The following is a 12,114-nucleotide window of genomic DNA, read 5'->3' on the forward strand; positions in this document are numbered from 1 at the left end:
CTCCTTGTTTCTGCTTGGGGGCTATGCAATATTACATGCAGCGACGCTAATTCATCTACGACCCACTGCAACCCAATCTTACTCTACGTTATAGCTAGTGACTGGGTACGAGCCTGATATCTAACCCTTACGCATTTTTGGGTGTGCCATTTATGTGCCTATTACGCCACCACAACGCACTAAGATGGGTCCACAACGACGAATGGGCATATACGTTGGATATGAATCTCCAACCATCGTCCGCTATCTTGAACCCTTGACAGGCGATCTCTTTACCGCTAGATTTGAGGATTGTCACTTTGATGAGACAGTCTTCCCATCGTTAGGGGGAGATAAGAACACATATGTTCAACAGGAACGACAGGAATTGTTGTGGTCTGTCCCCACTATGTCTCATCTCGATCCCCGTACCGCACAGTCCGAACTTGAAGTGCGAAGAATAATTGAGCTCCAGAACGTAGCAGACACTCTGCCTGATGCGTTTTCTGATGTTGCCAAAGTGATGAGATCACACATACCTGCTGCAAAAGTGCCTGCAAGGATTGATGTCTAAATAATGGACATAACGCCACTCTTGTGACACCAGGAGATGGCGCCATTGCCTAGAATGGCAATGATGTGGCGTCTATGGCCGCAGGTCTCACAAGGAAGCTTGGTAGACCGATTGGTTCAAAGGATACTCGCCCTAGAAAGAGAGCGAATGAGGCACAAACAAATCCTTTGATCATCGATACTCAAAATCCGTCCCATGAGAATGTTCTGGATTATGGTTATGTCCAAGAGACATCATTGGGGGATGCCTCAATGTCAGAACCTATCCCTGAGAACGTAGAGATCTCTGTTAATTACACTAGTGTACATGGGACGTGGGAAAGAAACTCCATCATCATTGATGATGTATTCGCGTATTCAGTGGCCCGTGAGATTATTGAGACCGATGACATCAAACCATGCTCCATTGAAGAATGCCAACGTAGAGCTGACTGGCCAAAATGGAAAAATGCGATCCAGGCAGAACTTGATTCTCTAGTGAAAAGAAAGGTATTTGGCAATGTTGTACCAATTCCGCCCAATACCAAACCAGTTGGTCACAAATGGGTATTCGTTAGAAAGCGTAATGAGAAAAACGAGATTGTAAGGTACAAATCTCGCTTTGTGGCGCAAGGCTTCTCACAACGCCCTGGAATCGACTACAAGGAGACCTATTCTCCCGTAATGGACGTTATAACGTTCCGCTACCTTGTCAGTTTGGTAGTTTCCGAAAAACTGAACATGCAGCTAATGGATGTGGTTACAGCGTATCTATATGGGGATCTAGATACAGAAATATACATGAAGGTCCCAGATGGACTTCAGTTACCCAAACCAAGTGGCTCCAAACCACAGAGCGCATTTGCAATTAGATTGAAATGCTCACTATATGGATTGAAACAATCCGGACGGATGTGGTATAACCGTCTAAGTGATTACTTAATTGGAAAGAGATATGTCAACAATGAACTATGCCCATGTGTGTTCATAAAAAGGACAAGTTCCGGATTTGCAATAGTAACGGTGTATGTCGATGATATGAACATAATTGGCACCCTTAAAGAGTTAAAGGAAACTGCTGAACACTTGAAATCAGAGTTTGAGATGAAAGATCTTGGCAAAACACAGTTTTTCCTCGGTTTAGAACTTGAGCACCGTAGAGATGGTATCCTGATTCATCAATCAGCTTATACCCCAAAGATGATTAGGCGTTTCAACACTGACAAGATTACGCCTTCAAGCACCCCAATGGTCGTCCGTAGTCTTGATCCAAAGAAGGATCCATTCCGTCAATTTGATTGATTTTTTACAGAGCTAATCTTTGTATTACGTTATACAACATGAATGGTCGGATTAGAAAATTATAAAGTTATTATGCATTAATCGCAAGAGAGAATGAATATGCTCATTCACCCAAGGAGTGAACCTAAGAATTGTCCTTTGTCAATTTCTTCTCCCCAATTATTTAGTCTCAAAATTCTTGGAAGCATTATTGATAGAAAAAAATTCTATGAGCAATCCCTAAATTAGCCCACCCCAAATTTATATCCGGATCCACCCCTGAAATCATTGTCAATATTTGGTCCAAAAATCACTAAAATACCAATACATGATATGCACATCGATCTTTTCTCGAAAAAGAAAAAAAAAACAAACAGACAGACAAAATTTGCGTATCAATACTCTATCTTTTGACGAAGCAAAGGAAGCGAAAAAGAGGAACCAAACTACTAATAATGAATATCATGCAGATGAGAACCCGAGGATGAAAAAGGCCAACAAAAAGATGACCATGCTATTGAAAGCACTGTTGATATGGTAAATTTACCCATCAACCGAGCTGACCTCGTTGAAGGGATTTATCATGGAAATAAAGCCTAGATGAGCTTGGAGCCTCAAAGATCTACATCAGATGTAGATTTGATCAACTCAAAGATCTTCCAACCTTCTTCTAACAACCCAACATGATTTCATGCTGTCAGATACCGATATATGTTTCACGGTTTGGTTCAATAAATTTGTCTTTCATCTTCATCATTAGCTTGACAGCTTCCATTCCCTGACCATGAGCCGCAAACCCTGAAATCAATGTATTGTAGGAAACCACGTCTCGATTTCTCATTTCGTTGAATATTCTCTTTGCATCATCCATGCTTCAACATTTAGAGTACAAGAATATCAAAGAATTGTATACTGATACGCTCATATTGATATGATGTTTTGTGAGAAAGTTGACAGCCCAATTTCCTATTTGCAATCCCCCAAGATGCCCACATGCTGAGATGACATTGACCATAGTGACTTCATTGGTTTTGGGGCATCAGCAGCAGTCATATGACTCATATCTTTAAAGAGATCAATTGCAAGAGCAGACTATCTTTCTGAGCATAACCAAAAATCATCGAGTTCCATGAGACAACATCTCTTTCCGGCATCTTATCAAAGAGCTCTCTAGCTGAAGTCAATTCCAAACTCTTGCATATGCTGATATCATGGCATTCCTTGTCCCAGAGCTCTTATACACCCCCAATTCATCAAAAACTTCTCTAGCACTCTTGACGCTCCCATGCTTTGCATACATATCAAGAACAGCTGTTTTGCCAAAATAACTTAAATGCATCCGCTTCTGGTTGAGCTTTTGGATAAACAAACCTGCAATGGAACTATTACCACATGACGAATACGCTGAAATGGCAATTGCCCATGTAGTTTCATTTGGTTTATCTCCAGAATCCATCATGCCATCAAACAATCTCAAAGCCTCCTCTGGAGATCCATTCTGAGCATAAGCCGAGAGCATTGCATTCCACGACACCACATTTTTCTCCGGAATATTATCAAAATACCTTCTTGCATTCTCCAAATCTTTCATCCTAGCATACCCGGTAACCATAGCAGTCTAAGTAACAACACTCTTCTCAGGCATCATATCAAACAGTTTACACGCTTCAACTTTATTCCCCCACTTCCAATACCCAGAAATCATGTTGTTCCAATCCACAAGACTCCTCTCAGGCATTTCATCGAACACGTCTCAGGCATGCTCAACCGGCCCATATTTCAAATACACACTCAAGGTGGCATTCCGAACATAATGATCAGAACCAAGACCCAGCTTCACCACATGCGCGTGGAACGCAATGCCGGCACTGCCCGACGATTTGATCAAAACTGGGTACACAAAGGTACCAAGACTTATGTCCTCGCAACGCTGCATTAGTTGATATAGTGAAACAACTTGATTAGAGCAAACATTGCCCAAAGGGGCGCAATATTTGAGCATGGAGGTGAAGACATGGATGTTGGGGCGAGGCGTGGAGTGGAAGATGAGACGGGTATAAGGCGGCGGTGCACAGAGGCGCGTGCATTGGTTGATGAGCAATGACACCCATTGGTTTTGGTGGTGGAAGGAATTTTGAATGAGGTGGGAATGGAGCTACCTTAAGAGCAAATGCACTCATGTACCAAGGGCAATTGCTGATTTGCCTACTAAATTGGTACTTGCTAATTCACTATTCACCCAAAATTAGCAATTACCTTCACTTTGTAAATGCACCAATAAAAGGCAATTCTAATGCTAATATACTATTTGGACTTTAAAATAAATAAATTGACTTTGTCAATCCAATAGAGGCCTTTGAATTAATATCAAAGAGATCTGGCCCTTGATAGAAACTCACATGAGTGTGGGAGCGACAGCCTAAGTTAGACAATTGAGTTGCTAATTCTTGGTCAGCTGATTGCCTGACTTACTGGGACCCACAAATTGGTCTACTGATTAATTGCCGCTGCATTCTTTCTTTTCCTCATTTCCATTTATTGGTCACCCAATCAAACAGCCGGTGCATTTGCTCTAACTGACTCACATTGCTTATTTTGCATAGTAAGCTATCCAACTGTAAGACTGACATGTGTGTGTGTGTGTCTATATATATATATATATATATATATATATATATATATATATATACATACAGTCCGGCTACGGTGCGGACGTCCGTACCATGCAGAAGGTACGGATTTCCATTTTTCCCCCACTTTCCGATCACATTTTCATATCTTAACCTTTCAGTTTTTAGGTCCTAATGTATAGATCACCTCTTGGTGATCGTTAAAGCATCCAAAACTGCAAATTACAACAATGTACACGAACGGTTCCGGTTCAACAGATTCGGTTCGTTCGTGTAAATTGCAGTTTTGGATGGCTTAACGATCACCAAAGTGGCTGAAATTTTGTAGAGATGATCTATACATTAGGAACTAAAAATTGAACAGTTAAGATTAAAGTATGTGATCGGAAAGTGGGTGAAAACAAGAAATCCATACCAAAATTTCGGTGTGGACATCCGCACCTGAGAAAAATCCTATATATATATATATATATATATATATATATATATATATATGTTAATGTCTAAGATTTGGGTGATAGCCTAAACTTTGGTTAACGTGGGTCCGGTGGGCGAACCTCTACTTGTAGTATTCTCAGAACTTCTGCTACCTGTCAAGTAAAATACACAGTGGCGTCAGAGGGAGACCGCATTGGGAGGTCTTCTCTTCTCCGATTGACTAACTTAGTCAATGTATTTATGTTGACAGAATAACAGTAGGTAAGTAGTAAATGCGTAATTAATGAGGAGAAAGGAGTGAAAATTTTATAGGTTTGTTTTCGATGTGGGACTAATATGCATCAGTTTCCAGTTTGTGGAGCTTCTGATGCTGCCTTGGCGAGGAGCGTGGCGGCGAGTCAGCGGTGAGCCGGGGTTCAGGTGGTAGCCTGCTTGGCTGTGTTTCTGTAGGTCACATCGTTGGCAGTATTTGGTACCGCTAGCGGTAGCATGAGTGTGGCTCGATCATTATAGCTAATTATGCTTGCAAATGCTCATGTAAGTACAATACATATGCCCAAAATCCAAAATGTATTGAGCTTTCTAAATCACCATTCTTAGGTCGACCTTGTGTGACCAAACAAGATATGAGAATACTAGGAAAGGGCTCTTGCTTTTCCAAACCTTCCATTTGATGTATAGTCACTATGCAGCTATTTACACTATAGGGGCCGAGCACAGAAAGTACCCACTCTGAAACCAAAAATAAAAGAAAATAAAAAAATTTAAGAATTCATAATTTATTATTATTATTATTATTTATTTTTGAATAAATTTTATTATTTATATGCTTATGTGATTCAAAAATAAAAAACTAGCTCGGCAGAGTTCTTAGATGACATATAAACCGTACATCCTTTATACAAAAATTACTTGGCTCTCAAAAACGAACTGAAGTAATTATACATACATCTAAAGGGCGTCACACTGTTCATTCACGTCACATTGTTCATTCGAGGCCGAAGAAAATGACTCTTTTGCCCTTCTTGTTTTCATAAAATTACTGGTTGCCACATTTCGGTAACCTTCTATAAGTTTCTTCTGAGTGTTTTTATTTTGAGATCTATCTCAAAAACATAGGAGAGAAACAAATTGGAAACGCGAAGAACATAGGAGTTATTGGGTGGTTGTTGTGATTGAAAGAAAGACCAGAGAGACGAAGGTGACAGGAAGTCTTGCGATAGTAGATCTTGCGTTCTTGGAATCAAAAGAAGAAGGGAAGAGGTGTGTAATGGGAGATGGTGTTCTATTGATATGTATGGTTTTATGGTTTTGAATGGGTGATTTTTGTTGATACATACATCTAAAGGGCGTCAACTGTTCATTCGAGGTTAAAGTAAATGACTCTTTTGCCCTTCTTTTTTCATAAAATTACGGGTTGCCACATTCTGGTAACCTTCTATGTTAGGCCCCTAATTTTTAACACAAATAAAAATTGATATATAATCTCATAATTATACATGCGTGATCGTTCAGCCATCAATACAAAATACCTGGAAACTTTTTCCCTTTAAACCAAGTACATACTGATGCCCTGAACCCTCAAAGTTAATATACACTCGCTCACCACAGAGTTATATGTATACACAAGCTAACGAATTAAATTGTGAACAACAAAAAAGTTGCAAATGGCGCTAACTCAGCATCAGCCACGATTATCCTGACCTGCAGAATTAACCCCTACACCGTTTGAATGGTGCACTGGGTTCCCACACAACAAACCCGGTAAGCTTTTGCAAGCCGTATGAGTAACTTAAACCACACATGCACAACTCGCCCAATGAGGAAACCCATCAACTTGTAAAAGGGAACACACACACCTTGTTTTCCCAAAACAACACATTCTTTTCCCAAAAGAAACAACTCAAATCACCCCGTGACGGAAACCATATTAATTGAAACTCTGACAATTCAATATGATACACAAGTCCTCCCCGGACATTTAAAAGAAAGAATTCCCAAAACTCCCTTTTAAAAACACATTCTCAAATCAACACAAGTCACCCCGTGACAAAATCATATAAATCGTTAACCCAACAATTCAAATATGATAAATCGATCCAACCTGGATAATAAAAGTCAACTCACGACAAAACATATCATTTGTTAACCTAACAAATAGAATATGAAACTTCGGTCCAACCTGGACAAAACATCAACACACGTCAATCATATCTATCGTTAACCTAACAGATAGAATATGATACACAAGTCCTCCCCGAACATTTAAAAGAAAGAATCCCCGAAACTCCTTCTTCTTTTTTTAAGCGCCCGAAACTCCATTTTAAAACACGTACTTATGAGCATCAAATAGCTCCTCGCTACCCCCAATGTGTACAATGGCAACAGACTAGAGCTCTAACTGAAATTGTAACCACTTGTCCGGCCAAAGACGTGATTACAGATTTCCTGCCTTGGTCACCATCTGCAACCTGTCACCATCTGTGACATATGATTTTCAGACCCCGTCTGGTCTTAGAATCAAACGTTAAGTAAGTGGCACCCAACCTAAAAACGTTACATAATCTAATTTCGGATTTCCCCATCCCTACTCACCATCTGTGACTCTTGGTACAAGGACCAATACATTTAAAATAAGTCACGCTTGACTCAAAAATGTAACATCAATCTCAATACTTTTCAAACAATAGAAAACATCTTTTACCACAATATTGTTTCCTGAAAAGTCGCCTTCAACAATAATATGAACACAATCCATATATTATCCCATCACATATCACTTACAAGAATATATATATATATATACACACACACACACACACACGAAGTCATTCGCTCAGGAATGCCTACTAAGACCAACTATAGTTTGCAGTTAATCAAATAACGCCAAAACAATAATGGCAACTCCGGTCGTAAATGAACGTTGTGAGATTACTCATCTCAAAACTCCCGCTATGTCATCACACCACTAGACTACTTACAGAACGCACTCTGTCAAGTACCTAAGGAAAACACAGCCTTGATTCAGTCAACGAATCTGAATTAATTACAGTTCAAATCCCCAAATCGAACCACAATCCCAAAGTAAAGCCAATTGAGGCAAAACCACATCCGAGACCTCCCAAAGTCTCCGGAATACTTCCACGATTGATATGACTAAACCACAAGTCGATCGGATGCTCGAATCCTCACAGATCGAATCATCGAACGGTCCGAAACCGTAAAAATCACAACATATTCATACGATCTCCAAAAATTACGTATTATATATCGAAATGCTCGTATCGACGAGTAGATCGAATTTAGGAATATAAACTATCCTTGAGGTGGCCAGAAACCGCTGGAAAATACCACTACAGTGGCGCAGCCGCCGCCGGCCCAAAGTCATAATTTGACAAAACTCCCAACACCAAAGTTCTTCATCTCAACTCCAATTACAACTTTCATAACTAGCACAAAATCTGAATCAAAGCCATATGGCCGGAATTTACCTCGAAAGCTTTGAATTTCGATGAACCCTAGAATCCCAATTTCCAAAATTCAACCTCCACACTTTGAATCGATGCTAGCCACCTTGTTGAAAGCATCTACGTCCTCTAAGCTCCAAAAGCCCTCAAGAATCACCGGCAAAGGTGGCCGGAATCTCCAGTTCCGATGAAGGCTATTTCATCCCCGACGTGTCTTCTTCTTGGCCTTGCAGCGCCCACCACAGCTCGTCCCATGCTCGATGGTTACCACAGACGTGTAGAGGAGGTTGAGGTGAAGAAAGCCTACTTGGAATCGTGTCCGATGGTGACTGGATGGCGAAGAAATCGGTCGGCAAAGTGGAGAGGTAAAACTGGGGTCGGGACCGAAGAGAGAGAATACTTTCCCAAAATGGAAACTCTGATTTTTCTGATATTTTTCCGGAAAAATCTCATATATATACCAAAATTGAAAGTTTTTCCGATGGCCATAACTTCTTTATACGAACTCCGATTTTCGCGTTCTACATGTCCACGAACTCGTATCGATGCGCTCTACGACTTTCGTGAAGGAAGTTTTTGGAGAAACCTAACGTATAAAAAGTCAACCTTTGCCCCCCCCCCCCCCCCCCCAAAACCATACTTTTCGAATAAAAATTCGTCCGAAACACTTCCGCTCCATCCACGAGCCACAAAACCATCCAATAACCACAAAATTAAATTTCGGAAAATAAATACGAATTTCCGTGGCATCACATTCTATAAGTTTCTTCCGAGTGTTTTTATTTTGAGATCTACCTCAAAAACATAGGAGAAAAACATATTAGAAACGCAAAGAACATAGGAGATATTGGGTGGTTGTTGTGATTGAAAGAAAGACCGGAGAGACGAACGCGATAGGAAGTCTTGCAATAGTAGATCTTGCGTTCTTGGAATCAAAAGAAGAAGGAAAGAGGTGTGTAATGGGAGATGGTATTCTATTGATATGTATGGTTTTGTGGCTTTGAATGGGTTATTTTTGTTTTGCTTGGGTTTTAATTGATGTTGGTTTCTATGGGTATTGATTTTGGTTTCCATGTGTTTGGGTGTTGTTCTGTGGCTTTCAATGGGTGGTTTTTGTTGAGGTTTTGATTTTTGGTTGTTATTTGGTGATCGTTGTATTTGAATGATAGTATTTTTGACAAAATATTTGCATAATTGGTGGTTTAAGGATTAGATCTCTATCAAAGTTGAGCCGAAGAAGAAAACAAAAGAGGACACACCACTTTGAATCTAAAAAGGTACAGAGTAACATTTCGACTCTCATTTACCTTCCAAAACGCAAGCTACTATTGATGTTTTAAGTTTTGTAACTTTATCTTAATAGTGATTGATTCCACTTATAATGATTTGAATATCTTTAACTTGATATAATGATTCATTTGTCAACTCAAAATAATGGTGACTCTGATTTAGTTTTCTGTTCTTACTTTGATCATCATTGATTGAAGTATTAATATAGAAAATTAACTTTCCATATATAATCCGTTATCGAAAATTGTATCTCTGTTGTCTATACTTCATACCTTTAGGCTGTCATATGAATGTTGGATTTGTACATATTTAATTTAGATGAATAAAGTCTGGAAGTACTGTGGTAAGGTTAATTCGTTTTGTTTCTTTGCATATCACTGGCAGCTAGACTATTAGATTATTAAGATTGCTTTTCTTTTTTAATTCGAATGAATTTTTTTTTTCACATCAGATCATTTTCAGAGACAGTTTTTTTTTTTCTTTGTTTTTTGTGGGATATGTTTTTATGCAGTTTGTCCTTTGTTTATTACAATATTCTTAATATTGTATGATACTAGCTATATATGTTTGTTAAGTGTTAATAGTTGTTTCTTCCATGTTTCATTTGTCTATTTGCTTCTGAGAATTGTTCTCAATATATCTATATATTATAAAGACAGGACTACTCCATTGGACATTAAGGTATAGAAAGCGTATTCTTTAGACCTAACTAGGTAATATATCTATTCAGCTTGCTGACCAACTACTCTCTTAAAATTGAAATGGACTACCTGTGATTCATTTCTGACCAGCTTATCTCATACTAAATAATCAAATATTGAAATAAATAACTTTTGTCGTTTCAAAATTGTTTCACTTCAACCAGACATGTGGTGCCATAACAATAGCAAACAAAACCACATAGTGACAATTGCAGCAGTACATATCCACAAATTTGATGAAAGTAAATAAGTAGCCATATGAAAGAGATAAAACAGAAACCTAACTTTGATAAAAGTAAAACTGCCATTAATTCTAGACCAAAATAAGTGAAAAAGATAAAGTTACCTATCAACATTCATGAAGAGGCTGACGCTGAGGGCAAAGATACGCACTGAATGCATCCCTGAAAGCATTCTTGTATTTGTGAAGAACTCCCACCACCCACCATCCTAAAACCGCACCACTCACTTTAGGAACTACCTTCAAAGAAGTCACAAAAAATCCCTAATGTACTCCCCAATAATGGAGCACCTGAATAAGAAAACATGGGAATCCTCTGAGGTAAACAGCAAATTGCTCCTTATGCACCATGCCACCTTCTATCTTAGCCAGTCGGTTCGCCGAATATATGGCAAACAAGAGACATCCCATCCAAATGATGAAGTAGGCGACAATGTGAGAGTCCTCATAGATAATCTCAAACACCATGCCCAATATTTCTGAAATCACAAACAATACAATCAAGTTATGCGGCTCCGGGTCCCTATGTTTTCCAGTTTAGTTAGTAGCATAGCTAATTTTTTGTCTTTACGTACAATTCCAGTTATACATTTCTTTTGCTTTGTGAAAATTTTAAAAATGATTTGCTCAGAGACATAAATTAGTTAATAGCATAGCTGACGTTCATCTATCGTTCTTATTATACATGTTGCAAGCTTGAAAAGATTGACTTTACAGTTGATACAAATTATTGAAAAGAAGTAAGTATAGCTTTTATGCTTTGTTAAACATTGGTATTTATGCATGTTTATATAAATTAATTCATATTATATGATTTTTTTATGACAGTGTTTTGCCGAGAGATTAATGAAGAAGATAATCAGTGTCAGAGTGAGACCGAATTCAAAGTTAATGCTGAAAATAGTGTTCAAGGTATAAATGAAAATCTATTTATGATTGAAAATGATGGATTTTTTATATGATCATGATGGAAAATAGTTGATTGAAATACTAAACGATGCTTCTCATGGTGGCGTCTTCTTATATTATTTCTTCTTTTAGTGGTTAAAAAATGATTTGATGCTGTCAATGATTTTACATTTTTGGGACTATGTTGAATGCTTAAACATATTAAGTAAAGATTATATGTGTTGTATGTTTTTGGCATAAAAATTTGGCAAGTATTCAGCAGTTCCAATATCAAATAGTGGAGTTTATAGAAATGAACATTTGAATTTGTAGGGATAGACGTATGAATCAACTTTGGAAATAAAATTCTTCTGTCAAAAATTCTTCTTCATTGAGTTGTGTTTCCCTTTTTTTTTTTTTTTTATGGTTTGCTTTTGATTTTACATATTAGTTTTTGTAAGTAAATAGATAGATGGTAATCTGGCAGATACTATTTTAACTATTACAGAGAAAATTGAACAAAGAAGCTAAAATCATAGTGACTATTTGAAAGTGTTATCAAACTTTAATTAGCTTTACCCATGTTAGGCAAAGTTAAATTCAAAATAGATTGGGTGTTAAGAATCATTGAGTTTGTTCGAAAACGT

The sequence above is a fragment of the Rosa chinensis genome, chromosome 7, assembly GCF_002994745.2.
Source record: "Rosa chinensis cultivar Old Blush chromosome 7, RchiOBHm-V2, whole genome shotgun sequence".
In the NCBI taxonomy this organism is placed as follows: domain Eukaryota; kingdom Viridiplantae; phylum Streptophyta; class Magnoliopsida; order Rosales; family Rosaceae; genus Rosa; species Rosa chinensis.